Source organism: Budorcas taxicolor, chromosome 8 (assembly GCF_023091745.1).
Source record: "Budorcas taxicolor isolate Tak-1 chromosome 8, Takin1.1, whole genome shotgun sequence".
Lineage (NCBI taxonomy): Eukaryota > Metazoa > Chordata > Mammalia > Artiodactyla > Bovidae > Budorcas > Budorcas taxicolor.
Window position 1 is genome coordinate 29,427,596 of NC_068917.1, and position 15,895 is coordinate 29,443,490.

Below are 15,895 nucleotides of genomic sequence, written 5' to 3' on the forward strand. Positions count from 1 at the left end.
CTTTAAGCCAACTTTTTCACTCTCTTCTTTCACTTTCACCAAAAGGCTCTTCAGTTCCTCTTCACTTTCTGCCATAAGGATGGTGTCATCTGCATATCTGAGGTTATTGATATTTCCCCCAGCATCCTTGATTCCAGCTTGTGCTTCTTCTAGCCCAGTGTTTCTCATGATGTATTCTGCCTATAAGTTAAATAAGCAGGGTGACAATATACAGCCTTGATGTACTCCTTTTCCTGTTTGGAACCAGTCTGTTGTTCCATGTCCAGTTCTAACTGTTGCTTCCTGACCTACATACAGATTTCTCAAGAGGCAGGTTAGGTGGTCTGGTATTCCCATCTCTTTCAGAATTTTCCACAGTTTATTGTGATCCACACAGTCAAAGGCTTTGGCATAGTCAATAAAGCAGAAATAGATGTTTTTCTGGGACTATCTTGCTTTTTCCATGATCCAGTGGATGTTGGCAATTTCATCTCTGGTTCCTCTGCCTTTTCTAAAACCAGCTTGAACATCAGGGAGTTCACGGTTCATGTATTGCTGAATCCTGGCTTGGAGAATTTTGAGCATTATTTTACTAGTGTGTGAGATGAGTGCAATTGGGCGGTAGTTTGAGCATTCTTTTGCATTGCCTTTCTTTCGGATTGGAATGAAAACTGACCTTTTCCAGTCCTGTGGCTACTGCTGAGGTTTCCAAACTTGCTGGCATATTGAGTGCAGCACTTTCACAGCATCATCTTTCAGGATTTGAAACAGCTCAACTGGAATTCCATCACCTCCACGAGCCCTGTTCATAGTGATGCTTTCTAAGGCCCACTTGACTTCACTTTCCAAGATGTCTGGCTCTAGATTAGTGATCACATCATCATGATTATCTGGGTCATGAAGATCTTTTTTGTACAGTTCTTCCATGTATTCTTGCCACCTCTTCTTAATATCTTCTGCTTCTGTTAGGTCCAGACCATTTCTGTCCTTTATCGAGCCCATCTTTGCATGAAATATTCCCTTGGTATCTCTAATTCTCTTGAAGAGATCTCTAGTCTTTCCCATTCTCTTGTTTTCCTCTATTTCTTTGCATTGATCTCTGAGGAAGGCTTTCTTATCTCACCTTGCTATTCTTTGGAACTCTGCATTCAGATGCTTATATCTTTCCTTTTCTCCTTTGCTTTTCGCCTCTCTTCTTTTCACAGCTATTTGTAAGGCCTCCCCAGAGAGCCATTTTGCTTTTTGCATTTCTTTTCCATGGGGATGGTCTTGATCCCTGTCTCCTGTACAATGTCACGAACCTCATTCCATAGTTCATGAGGCACTCTATCTATCAGTTCTAGGCCCTTAAATCTATTTCTCACTTCCACTGTATAATCATAAAGGATTTGACTTAGGTCATACCTGAATGGTCTAGCAGTTTTCCCTACTTTCTTCAATTTAAGTCTGAATTTGGCAATAGGAGTTCATGATCTGAGCCACAGTCAGCTCCTGGCCTTGCTTTTGTTGACTGTATAGAGCTTCTCCATCTTTGGCTGCAAAGAATATAATCAGTCTGATTTTGGTATTGACCATCTGGTGATGTCCATGTGTAGAGTCTTCTCTTGCGTTGTTGGAAGAGGGTGTTTGCTATGACCAGTGCATTTTCTTGGCAAAACTCTGTTAGCCTTTGCCCTGCTTCATTCTGCATTCCAAGGCCAAATTTGCCTGTTACTCCAGGTGTTTGTGGACTTCCTACTTTTGCATTCCAGTCCCCTATAATGAAAAGGACATCTTTTTGGGGTGTTGGTTCTAAAAGATCTTGTAGGTCTTCATAAAACTGTTCAACTTCAGTTTCTTCAGTGTTACTGGTTGGGGCATAGACTTGGATAACTGCGATATTGAATGGTTTGCCTTGGAGACGAACAGAGATCATTCTGTCGTTTTTGAGATTGCATCCAAGTACTGCATTTCGGACTCTTTTGTTGACCATGATGGCTACTCCATTTCTTCTGAGGGATTCCTGCCTGCAGTAGTAGATGTAATGGTCATCTGAGTTAAATTCACCCATTCCAGTCCATTTCAGTTTGCTGATTCCTGGAATGTCGATGTTCACCCTTGCCTTCTCTTGTTTGACCAATTCCAATTTGCCTTGATTCATGGACCTGACATTCCAGGTTCCTATGCAATATTGCTCTTTACAGCATTGGATCTTGCTTCTATCACCAGTCACATCCACAACTGGGTGTTGTTTTTGCTTTGGCTCCATCCCTTCATTCTTTCTGGAGTTATTTCTCCACTGATCTCCAGTAGCATATTGGGCACCAATGACCTGGGGAGTTCCTCTTTTGGTATCCTATCATTTTGCCTTTTCATACTGTTCATGGTGTTCTCAAGGCAAGAATACTGAAGTGGCTTGCCATTCCCTTGAATGGGATTATATCAAACTAAAAAGTTTCTGTTTATCAAAAGAAGTAATCAACAGAACCAAAAGGGAGAAAATATTTGCAAACCACATATCTGATAAGAGTTTAATATCCAAAATATCCAAGGAATTCATGCAACTCAATAGCAAAAAGATATCAAAAAATGGGCGAAGGACTTGAACAGACTTTTTCTTTTTTCTAAGAAGATATACAAATGGTCAACAGGTCACAGTCAACATCAGTCATCATAAGGAAAATGTAAATCAAAACCACAATGAGATGTCACCTCATACCCATTAGAATAGCTACTGTCAACAAGCCAAGTGATAAGTGTTGACAAGGACATAGAGAAAAGGGAATACTCATACACATTTGGTGGCAATGTAAATTGGTGCAGCCAATTATATAGAAGAGAGTATGAAGTTTCCTCAAATAATTTAAAATAAAACTGATTCAGCAATCCTTATGGGTATATACCTGAAAGAAATTCATTCACTACCTTAAAGAGTTATCTGTACCCTCAAGTTCATAGCTGCATTATTTATCACAGCCAAGACATAAAACAACCTAAGTGCCCAAAGATGAAAAGATGAGGAAAATGTAGTATGTATATATAATAGAATATTATTCAGCCACTAAAATGAAGAAATAATGCTATTTTTTGGAGGAGGGCATGGCAACCCACTCCAGTATTCTTGTCTGGAAAATCTCATGGACAGAGGAGCCTGGTGGGATACAGTCCACAGTGTTGCACAGAGTTGGACATGACTGAAGCGACTTTAGCATGCACGCACGACAACATTGACCGACCTGGAGGGCATTACGAGTGCAGTAAGTTAAAGACAAATACAAATATTGTATGATCACACTTACGCTGCTAAGTCACTTCAGTCATGTCCAACTCTATGTGACCCCATGGACGGCAGCCCACCAGGCTCCCCCGTCCCTGGGATTCTCCAGGCAAGAACACTGGAGTGGGTTGCCATTTCCTTCTCCAATGCATGAAAGTGAAAAGTGAAAGTGAAGTCGCTTAGTCATGTCTGACTCTTAGCAACCCCATGGACTGCAGCCCACGAGGCTCCTCCGCTCATGGGATTTTCCAGGCAAGAGTACTGGAGTAGGGTGCCATTGCCTTTTCCGATCACACTTATACATGGAATCTAAAAGAGGCAAACTCACAGAAACAGTAAAATTGGATTGCCAGGGGCTGGGAATTATAAGAAACAAGAAGATATTGGTCAAAAGATACAAGCTTCCAGGTATCAGATGAGTATGTTTTAGGGATATAATGTACAGTAGGGTAACTAAACTTAGCAATACCATACTATATACTTGAAATTTGCTAAGAGAGTAGAACTTCAATGTTATCACCATGCACATGCAAAGAAAAAAGTAATTATGTGAAGTGGTGGAATGGTTAACTAACCTTATGGTGGTTATCATTCCATAAGATATACATATATCAAATCATTATGTTATAAACCTTAAACTTGTACAGTCTTCACAGTGTTATATATCAATCATATCTCAATAAAGCTGGAAAAAAATCAGGCAGAAAAAAAAAGTCAAATGCATAGGTGATAGGAATTCAGGGGAAGAAGGAAAGAAGTAGGCAAAGAACTCTAATATCATGATCATAACTAACCAGCTTGCACGTGATGGTCAGGGACATGATATGGAGTCAGATAAAACTCTCTCATTTCAGTCTATTACCTACTGGCTGAGCGATCACAGAAGAGAGATCTAATTTCTCTGAGTTTTATCTATAAATATGAAATATGTTTTTAAAGAGCATTTAAAAAAAATATCCAATTTTTGTACCACAATGAGAGATAATTAATAGACCATCAAAACTGGTATCTAGCTAGTATTACTCACAGGTATTCCTGCCCTCCAGCTTCTAACTTCTGAAATTTACTCTGGCTACAGTATCCAAGAAAATCACTCTCTCAATTATTTACCAGAATCTGACAAAATGAAATGCTATATCAACTTCCAAACTTAGAATTCCACCTTGGACCTTCATAGTTTTTCAATAACCTGCATGACTTGTAATTATCTATCTTTTCCTCCTCCTCTTGGAGTAGCCCCACTGCACAACGACCTTCCCATATTTCTCTCCCTAGAGAATCCCATCATTAATTAGTGCCATCCTTATGTAAAGGGACTTCCCTGGTGGCTCAGACAGTAAAGAATCTGCCTGCAATGCAGACCTGGGTTCAATCCCTGGCTTGGGAAGATCCCCTGAAGAAGGGAATGGCTGCCCACTCCAGTATTCTAGACTGAGAAATCCCATGGACAGAGGGGCCTGGTGTGCTGCAGTCCATAGTGTTGCAAACAGTTGGATACAACTGAGCAACATCTTATCTTATTATCACTATTTAAAATCCAGTTCTAATTCCATAAGAAGCCCTCTATGATCTCTTCCTCAATGAAAAGTGATCTATCTTCCAAGACCAAAGCTCACATACTAAATTCTTTGCAAAATCTTATGATACAATTTCCAGGGATAGCTGAAAGCTTTAGACATGCCTATTTTTCAGTTCCTAAATAACTGATTAGATTTTTATAATTATTTTGTTACTAGGGAATTCTAAGTAATCGTATTTATATTTTTCTTATATCCTCTTAATATATTGGAATAAGGAACAGAAACTTAGAAAAATAAGAATAGATCTAATATAAATTTTATGAACCTAAAGGAACAGTTGAAACTGATTAATTTTTAGAACTATTTCCAGTGCTGCTTTGTGTCATCTGAATTTGAACATCCCTTCTTAATCTTCAGCTACTGGAGGGAACAAAATATATTCTACTCAAAGCTGTATTGAAACTACAAATTTAAATTAGATATCTCTTAGTCAGTTAGTTCAACCAGCAAAAGAGCTAACTGAATGATGTAACACAAGATCAAGAAAATATAGAACAGATAATACAAAGAAAATTTTCTGATTTTTAATCCAGTCTTCAGAAAAATACTGCAGAATTTATTCTTTACTATCTTTCTTCTAAATGGCATAATTTCCCCTTTGACATCAACAAAAAAAGAAAAAGAAAATCAGTTACCGAACCTAATTTTTCTGTGCTTGTCAGCTACTACAGCTATGCAGTTCCATTATGAATGGTCATTAGCTGCCAATCTCAGCATTATTACCACAAAGCCTCTATAAATCCTGTCCCATTGGTCAGTCTTAAAATATGGCACAGCTGCAAAACAATGTCAGTTATGATTCAGCCCTAATTTTCCCTGTCAACAGCCTTGTTCAACTTCCCAGATATTCCTACTTGTTGCCAAGTCCATTTTGTAAACGAAATCTGCCTTTTGAAAACCACCATATGAATATGTCAACAGGTCATGAAATATTTTCATTACAAATCTTAAAGAAAAACTTAGCTCTAAAGAAACAGTTTGGAAAACGTCTATTTCATTAAGTGCGAGTGTGAAATCTTGATGGAAAACATTTATTTTGGCAACTTGCTATTCTGTTGGTGGCCCCAAAGTATCCTGACCAGACCATCTTTGTGGGAGGTGTAATTGGGGGAATTCTAGAGCAAATGAAAAATTCCTTACTAGGAGTCCCTTGAACCATGAGCCCTGAGGAAAGACTGAGAAATCCAAAGTGCAAATGCCAGGCTTTAGAGCTTATTCTAAAAACTCCAGTGTCAGTAGAGTCAATTCTCAATTATCCACATTAAGAAAAAAGAAGCAGAGGTATGGAGCAAAAGTGGCAGATAATCCCCAAACTACTTGTGCTTGACTTTGGAACAAACATGTACATGTACACGCACACACACATTTCTCCTACTCAACTCTTTAAGTCGTTTTCTCTGCCTGGGAATACTTGGTACTGTCATTTGCCTGATAAGGTCCATTCATTCTTTATAACCAGACACAATGTCACTTCCTCTGTGAAGTTTCCCTGTCTTCCCCAGGGAGATAATGAATCAATCAATCTCTCCCCCCCCCCCCTTTCTGTCTTCTTTTTCTCCAGCCTTAGGAGCCTACATGTACTATGTCTACATGGCATATGTTCGGTTGAACAGTAATTATTCTGTTATGTGTTGCTCTTCCTCAACTGTCCTAGGAGATGCATAGGGTAAAGCCAATATTTTATTCTCTTAACGATCCCTAAGAGCCAAACCTCAAGCCTACACAATGCCAGGTAACATTTTTGAATGATTTATTCTCCAAGGTAATCCCAACTTGATAGGGAAATAGGTAACCCAGAAATATGTACAGATGAACAAAAATATTAGGTGAAATATCAAACTGAGATTCAAAACTGACAAGACTATTCCCAAATAACTCAATCAGGAGAGGACTTCATGATATTTCTTAAAATAAACAGTTCTTATTGGAACTTTATGATTCTCTTGATTTCTCCAACATTCACTATTCACACAACTCACAGTGCTCTGTGAGAGCTCTGTTTCTTCATTTATCATTTTAAACATAAGTGTTGTCTCTGTGCTAATGAATGGGGCCATTGCCTTAATAATCATAAAGCTCCTTGATGTGTTTTAGCATGCTGCATTAACAAATTACTGTTAGTCACACTGTTCTATAAGCTTATTGTGGCAGCTGTCCTCATTTGCAAATGAGAAAACCGAGAATCAAGAAAATTAAGTGACGTGGATTAAATTTGCACGTCAAATAAATAACAAAGCTGGGATCAGGACCAGAATATCTTTGACTCTCTAATGTCTCAAATTAGAGTGTCATAAACACTGTCTGGTGACACTATAGCTTATTCTCATAGTACAAGGAAGAGTCTGATTTCACAGAGAGAAAACCTCAGGATAACAGAAGTTAAATGGTACATCTAAAGATCTTAAAGAAGCACATTCAGAGGTTGGGGTAGAATTCAAGTCCTTATACAAGTTTATTAATTCAAAGACTCACCCCCTTGATGTTCTTTTTTTCAAAATATGAATGATAATTTACTATCCTCACACTTCATTATGACTCTGCAAAACACAGATAGATAATGACAAACAGGACAGGTAAGACACCATTTCGATGTTATAGAAGCAACCATTTTTAAAGGGAAAAGTTATGTCTGATACCAAAGAAATTAAAAATTTCTTGCAGTGGAGTGAATAGCTGGCAGTCAATGATATTCAACAGGTAACTTGTTTTGCTGTTAGGTACTTACAGGCTTCCCAGGTGGTGCTAGTGGTATAGACCTTGCCTGCCAGTGCAGGAGACATAAAAGACGTGGGTTCAATCTCTGGGTCAGGAGGATCCCCTGGAGGAGGGCATGGCAACCCACTCCAGTATTCTGGCCTGGAGAAACCTGGCAGGCTGCAGTCCATCAGGTCTCAAACAGTCAGACACGACTGAAGCGACTGAGCGAGCACACACATGTTAACATACACACAGAGTGCTCCCTGCTTAACAAGAGATTCTCTACAGCTGCTAAGAAAAGCTTCATGGAGAAGACAGCTGTGAGCAGAATCAAAGGCTAGGGAAGAGAGGGACATTCCAGGTTGATGTAAGCAGAGAAGAAGAAGGGTGGAGTGGTTATAAAGAACAGCAGGAAAAACATCTTCACATCCCAGGAACATGAAGCAAAGAAGGCAGAGATAAAGTTGGAAAGGGTCTTAAATGTTAAGCTACAGTAGAGTGGAGCAGGCTTTATTTCATAAGGATTTTTTTTTTTCATGGTTAAATAATGTAACATAAATTTACCATTTTAATCATTTTTTAGTGTGTAGTTTTGCAGCCTTAAAAAATTCCTTATAAAATAAAGCCTGCTCCACTCTACTTTAGCTTGAAATTTAAAACCCTTGCCAACTTTATCTCTGCTTTCTTTTCTTCATCTCCCTGGGATGTGAAGACGTTTCTCCTGCTGTTTTGTGCCATTAGGGGCTTCCCAGGTTGCAGTGGAAAGAATCCACCTGCCAATGCAAGAGATGCAAGAAACACGGGTTCCATTCCTGGCTTGGGAAGATTCCCTTGGGGAAGGAAATGGCAACCCCCTCGAGTACTCTTGCTTGAAAAATTCCGTGGACAGAGGAGTCTGGTGGGCTACAACCCATAGGGTCACAAAAGGGTCCGACAGGACTGAGCACAGAGCACCTGTACTGTTTGTGGCATCAAGTACATTCACATTGTTGGGTATGTTGGGTGGTATCTTCACCACCACCCATCTCTAGAATTCTCTTTGTCTTTCCAAGCTAAAATTCTATACCCATCAAACATTAACCTCCCGTTCTTCCTACCTCTAGCCCTTGGCACCTACCTTTCTACTTTCTGTATGAATGACTTTCGCTCTTCTGTGTACCTCATATAAATGGGACTATATAAGATTTGTCCTTTCGTAACTGGCTTACCTCACTTAGCATATGTCTTCAAGAGTCACTTATATTATAGACAAAGCCAGAATTTCTTTTCTTAAGACTGAATAACATTCCACTATATGTACATACCATATTTGGTTTATCAGTTCATCTACTGATGGACACTTGAGTTGATTTCACCTTTTAGCTACTCTGAATAATGCTGCTATGAACATGGATGTACAAATATCTGAGCCCCAGCTTTCAATTCTTTGGGGTATATACCTAGAAGTGAATTGCTAGTTCTTGGGGTGCTGTCTATGGGGTCACACAGAGTCAGACACAACTGAAGTGACTTAGCAGCAGCAGCAGCAGGGTAAACCTATATTTAATTATCTGATGAACTATCATATCCATTTTCAAAATAGCTGTACCATTTTACATTACCTTAAACTTTCTATCATAATATGCAAGCCTAAAATGACACAGCTACAAAGGTCTAGATCTATGGATAAGAAAGCATGTTTTATGAAAACATGTAAATTCATTTAATTTATGAGACTTCAGGTTGATTTGTAGAACTGACTGCTTTCATATTGCTTCACTTAAACTGACCCCAAATTTCTCATTAAAAACTAGTTAAACACATGGACAATTCCAATCTATAGTTTGTCAATTAAAAAATTATACATGTACAAAACTTAATCCCTTTAAAAATGGAAAGCTTATTTTCTTCTATAAAATATATTAATGCTAAGTATATTTTGCTCAAACTTCCAAAAGAGTATGCTTTGAGATGAAATTAAGCATGAAAAAATTCTGGCTGAAAGCCCTTTTTTAATTTTAAAGTATTCAGGGAAGGATTGAAGAGAAGGTTATAACTGAAATGAACTATGTCTGTGATAAATGAGAAAAACAAAAGCAAAAAAACTGTTTATACAACAAAGTGGCTGTCTAATCCAAGTCAAACAAAGCCAGGATTAAAGGTCTAATAGCAAAATTAACTCAACCTCATAAGAATTTTGATTGAGAAATGACTTTACAAAAAGGAGTGATTAGAGTTACATAATCAGCCAGTGTTTAACTTTTCTTAAAATTACAAGAAATCAGCAGTTTAAATTCATCAAAATTTTAAGTCTTAAATATAGAAAACATAAAAGTATAAATATTCACTGTTTTTAAACTCTTTGAAATCAAATAAAAAAATAAAGCTAATATAATAAAAAAGATAGTCATTCCTAATTAAGAGCCAAGCTCAGTTTTTTACAGAAATTGTCATAAGCAGCATTCTAATCAATTATAACCATCCTTGTCATATAAAATCACTTAAAAGCTTTCTTAAGAACACATAAATCAATTAACCAAAGTACCACAGTTAACCGATCACTTAGGACTGTATTTAATATTCTGCAATTCAGTGTGTACAGCACAAATTCTTATCTTACTGTTTAATAATAACCTGTTTTATTTTTACAGTAATAAATCAGAACATGGAAGAATGTAGTTATCACAGTCATGGAATTCAGAGAGGCAGCATTAGAGAGATCCTGGTCAAACTTTTAAGGAGATTTAAGATTAAATGATGGCTCTTAAAGAAGTTGATTTGGGCTATTTATTTTGCTTTTTTTTTATTTATTATAAATTCCCTTGTACCAAGCACAAACAAGAGAATTCAAGTAATTGGTTATTCTGTTTTATTTACGGTTAGGCTGTATCCCTTCAAACTGAAACTGCAGTTCCCAACTCTTCATTCCTCTCTCCAGCGGTCCCTCTCTCTGGAGAGGTCTGCTCTTCCTTCAGTCAGGATCCATCTGATGCTAATCAATCCCCATAGATAACCAACAGGCAAATCAAACGTCCACCCCAAAATAAAATTTCTGAATCCACCCTCCCATTGCCAAAAATTGCTTCTCACATATCCTTCCTCCATCTTGGTAAATGATGATTTGCTATTTTCAAGTTCCTTGAAATCAAATAAGAAAGATAAAGCTAACAAGTGAAAAATTAAAAGGGCCAAGGCTCAGCTATTGATAAAAATTGTACAGAATTTTACAGAATCGCTTTTACAGCAATAGTCCTGGCACTCTCCTGGAAGTCTCTTCTTCCTCTCACAACTCACCTCCAATCTGATAGCTGGTTTTGCTGATTCTACTTTCAAAATGTCTCTATCATCTAACCATATCTTACTACCACCTCTGTCACTGCTCTGTTCCGAGCCACTGTCCTCTCTTGCTTACATGACACAATCTCCTATGCGCTACCCTAGCTCCAGCCTTGATCATGCTCTCCTCACTGTCCACACAGAAGCCAGAGTGAGCGTTCTAATAGCTAATTAATCAGCACCTACATAACGTTATACCATGTAACAGGCACACAACATACTTTACTTATATTAAGTCACTTCATCATCACAACTCTACGAAAAAGGAACTATAATCATCCTTATTTACAGAAGAGGCAATAGAGGTCCAGAAAGATTAAGTATTTTGCTCAAGGTCACCCAGCTGGTAAGTGGCAAAGCTGTGATATGAATCCAGGCAGTCTGGGCACTAGTACCTCTACTGTCTCCAGAGGACTCTCGTATTATTCTGTGTGTGTGTGTGTGTGTGTGTGTGTGTGTGTGTGTGTGTGTGTGTGTGTCTGTGTGTGTGTCTGTGTGTGTGTCTGTGTGTGTCTGTGTGTGTGTGTCTGTGTGTGTCTGTGTGTGTGTGTCTGTGTGTGTGTGTGTGTGTGCGCGCGCGCGCGTGACGCTTTGTGACCCCGTGACTATAGCCTGCCAGGCTTCTCTGTCCATGGAATTCTCCAGGCAAGAATACTGGAGTGGACTGCCATTCCCAGGGGATCTTCCCAACCCAGGGATCAGACTCGAGTCTGCTGCATTGCAGGCAGATTCTTTACTGTCTGAGCCACCAGAAGTGAAGTTGCTCAGTCATGTCTGACTCTTTGCGACCCCATGGACTATATCCCACCAGGCTCCTCCATCCATCGGATTTTCCAGTCAAGCATACTGGAGTGGGTTGCCATTTCCTTCTCCAGGGGCTCTTCCTAACCTGGGGATTGAACCCAGGTTTCCCGCATTGTAGGCAGATGCTTTACCATCTGAGCCACAGGGAAGCCCCTAAACACAAAGTCTCCATTCAGTTCAGTTCAGTTCAGTCGCTCAGTCATGTCCGACTCTATGCGACCTCATGAATCGCAGCATGTCAGGCCTCCCTGTCCATCACCAACTCTTGGAGTTCACCCAGACTTATGTGCATCGAGTCAGTGATGCCATCCAGCCATCTCATCCTCCATTGTCCCCTTCTCCTCCTGCCCCCAATCCCTCCCAGCATCAGTCTTTTCCAATGAGTCAACTCTTCGCATGAGGTGGCCAAGGTCCTATATAATTTGGCCCTCTCTCAATACGTCTCCCACTGATATCCTCTCACCCTTCTGCAGTTTCACCACTTCCTTGCTCTTTCTCAAACACATCAGTAATCTCCTGGCCCAGCATATGGACACTTACCATTTCCCCAGCTTTGAACATACTTTCTCCAGATACCCACATAGTTTGGTCACAAGTCAGATGATTAGTAGAGTCCCACCTAACTGCTCCATTTAAAATCATAGTCCTCTTCTCTCTTCACTCCCTATGCCCCGTTGCCTGCTTTATTTTTATCCGCAACATTAGCATCACCTAACGATACATACTTCAGTTGGGCATATTTCCACCTCATCCCACTGTAATGTAAGTTACATGAAGGTAAGGACTTTTGTCTGTTTTGTTCATCCTTTGTTTCTCAAGCCTAGAGTAGTGCTTGGCACTTGGGAGAAGGAAAGAAAGGCAGGAAGATGCGGGGTGGGGTGGGTGGTGGAGAGAGAGAGAGAGGGAGGGAGGGAGGGAGGGAGGAGGTTTGAACTTTATGTTGTAATTAATTAGTTTTTTCTAACCTGTCTACAAATAAACACTAAGGAGAAGCTAAGAGAATTCCATTATCACCTTCGGATCTGACTCCCAAGAGTGGACCACACTCACGTAATCTGTACAGGAAGCAGTATTCCAAGACAAGTCTTGGGTTTAGCTAAGGCACAGAACTGAAGCTCACTCTATGAAGTCACAAGGGAAGTAGGGAAGCTTGATTACAATGGGAAATGAGAAGAGAGAAGTCCATCCTTTCCTTCTTAATAATCAGAAGCAAGCACTTTTCCATTGTGAATATATTAATTGACCTCCCCTAATCTGCAGAACGCTTTATTTCATCTTGACTAACTCCTATCCAGAATTCTCTGACTGCAGAGAATGCAGGACTACTTGTCTTGGCCTATGTCTCTAGAAATGAAAATTGGAGCAAAGACTTTTCTACGGGAGTAAACCCTAAAAAAACAAATCACCCAATTTTTAGGGCTAGAGTAAGAATATTGACATTAGGAGAGGGGTTAAGCTAACATTAATGTCAGGAATAATATAGACAAGTTATGCAGAATATCCACAAACATTGTTTAAAATGAATGTCTTATGGACAAAGTTATTAACACAGTTCTGAAGAGCAGGCACAAAATAGCAAATTGTCCCTCGTAAAGAGCCCTAGTTGCACCAGTTTTAGAATTAGAATTCCAGATGACTGCAGGTCTGTCTTTCATATAACTCAAGTGCTCTGAAATTTTCAGAGCTTTACACAAGTGAGGGTTTAAGCCTGAAATTACCTACAGCATTTGAACTTAGCCAAAGGCTAAATACCAACATTAAAACCAGACAAAGATTTTTCTTGGGTGATGTATGCCATAGTCAAGCTTATGGGCATTTTTATCCAGAAAAGCCTAGTCTCACTGGCATTAAAAGATCTCCTAACACAATAACTTTCTTCTTCAATGACTTTAGCCAATTTTAGATGAATATCTTGAGGCACCATTTCAGTCTTACCTTGAAGCTTGAAGTTACAGGAGAGGAACCTGCTTTTAACGCGCCTGAACCTGCATTTACTCCACTGCTTTTCCAATACTCATAGGTTCATGGGCTACCAGCATTTCATCCGTCCTGAAAACTTCACATTTTTACTTATGTAATAGTCATACTTAAAGATACAATATTTCATGTTTGGCCCCCAAACCTTTAAAAAAAATTTAAAAAGAAACTTTTTTTGTTTTTGGTCTCAAGTCCTATATTCCATGGGTCTGTAAAGATACCACAATAAAGACATGACTTTAATTTCTCCATTTTCAATCCTTACCTAATACTATTTTTCTTAGTAATTAATTGTATCAGAGTTCAATATGGTTTTTTTTTATTATTAATGCACACTTACTATTAATATACGGAGCTGGACAGTAGTTAGGAAAACAGATTTATTGTTAGACATTCCTGGTTAGGACACTCTGTTTTGTGACTTTCTAATTATGTGATCTTGAATTCTCAGATTTACCATCTATGAAATGGGCATCACAATATTTGCCTATTAGAGTTTTCACAATTAAATGAAATCATGGATGTAAAATGCATCAGGTATGACTAAGTCAAGTCCCTTATGATTATACAGTGGAAGTGACAAATAGATTCAAAGGATTAGATCTGATAGACAGAGTGCCTGAAGAACTATGGACGGAGGTTCATAACACTGTACGGGAGGCGGTGATCAAAACCATCCCAAAGAAAAAGAAATGCAAAAAGGCAAAATAGTTGTCTGAGGAGGCCTTAGAAATAACTGAGAAAAGAAGAGAAGCAAAAGGCAAAGGAGAAAAGGAACGATATAAGCATCTGAATGAAGACTTCCAAAGAATAGCCAGGAGAGATAAGAAAGGCTTCCAAAGTTAACAATGCAAATAAATGAAAATAATAGAAACGGAAAGACTAGAAATCTCCTCAAGAAAATTAGAGATACCAAGGGGACATTTCATGCAAAGATGGGCACAATAAAGACAGAAACAGTATGGAATTGACAGAAGCAGAGGATATTAAGAAGAACTGGAAGGAATACACAGAACAACTATACAAAAAGGATCTTCATGACCCAGATAAGCACAGTGGTGTGGTCACTCACCTAGAGCCAGACGTCCTGGAGTGCCAAGTCAAGTGGGCCTTAGGAAGCAGCACCACGAACAAAGCTGGTGGAGGTGATGGAATTCCAGTGGAGCTATTTGAAATCCTAAACGCTGATGCTGTGAAAGTGGTGCACTCAATATGCCAGCAAATTTGGAAAACTCAGCAGTGGCCACAGGACTGGAAAGGTCAGTTTTCATTCCAACCCCAAAGAAGGGCAATGCCAAAGAATGTTCAAACTATCACACAATTGTATTATTCATTGGAAGGACTGATGCTAAAGCTGGAGCTCCAACACTTTGGCCACCTGATGTGAAGAGCTGACTCGTTAGAAAAGATCCTGATGCTGGGAAAGATTGAAGGTGGGAGGAGAAAGGAATGACAGAGAATGAGATAATTGGATGGCATCACCGATCAATAGGCATGAGCCTGAGCAAGCTCTGGGAGATGGTAAAGGACAGAGAAAACAGGCATGCTCCAGTCTATGGGGTTGCAAAGCATAGGACATGATTGAATGACTGAACAACAAAATGTATATACACCTAAATTATGATATTGTCTGTAAGTTAATAGGCTCTCCTCCTTCTCTATCTCCTCCTCATCTTCAGTTCAGTCGCTCAGTCGTGCTGGGCTGTTTGCAGCCCCATGGACTGCAGCACGCCAGGCCTCCCTGTCCATCACCAACTCCCAAAGTTTACTCAAACTCATGTCCTTTGAGTTGGTGATGCCCACCAACCATCTCATCCTCTGTCGTCACATTCTCCCACCTTCAATCTTTCCCAGCATCAGGATCTTTTCAAATGGGTCAGCTCTTCCCATCATCTGGCCAAAGTATTGGAGTTTCAGCTTCAGCATCAGTCCTTCCAATGAATATTCAGGATTGATTTCCTTTAGGATGGACTGGTTGGATCTCTTTGCAGTCCAAGGGATTCTCAAGAGTCTTCTCCAACACCACAGTTGAAAAGCATCAATTCTTCAGTGCTCAGCTTTCTTTATAGTCCAACTCTCACATCTATACATGACTACTGGAAAAACCATAGCCTTGACTAGACAGACTTTTGTTGGCAAAATAATGTCTCTGCTTTTTAATATGCTTTCTAGATTTGTCATAACTTTTCTTCCAAGAAGTGTCTTTTAATTTCATGGCTGCAGTCATCATCTGTAGTGATTTTGGAGCCCCAAAAAATAGTCTGTCACTGTTTCCACTGTTTCCCCA

General features: G+C 39.3%; 1 protein-coding gene across 1 annotated transcript in view; it reads right to left on the reverse strand.

Annotated features, from left to right (window-relative positions):
* ADAMTSL1 (ADAMTS like 1) overlaps positions 1-15,895 on the reverse strand; it is a 1,100,541-nt gene that overhangs the window by 897,068 nt on the left and 187,578 nt on the right. The gene's annotated exons all lie outside the window — the stretch shown is intronic.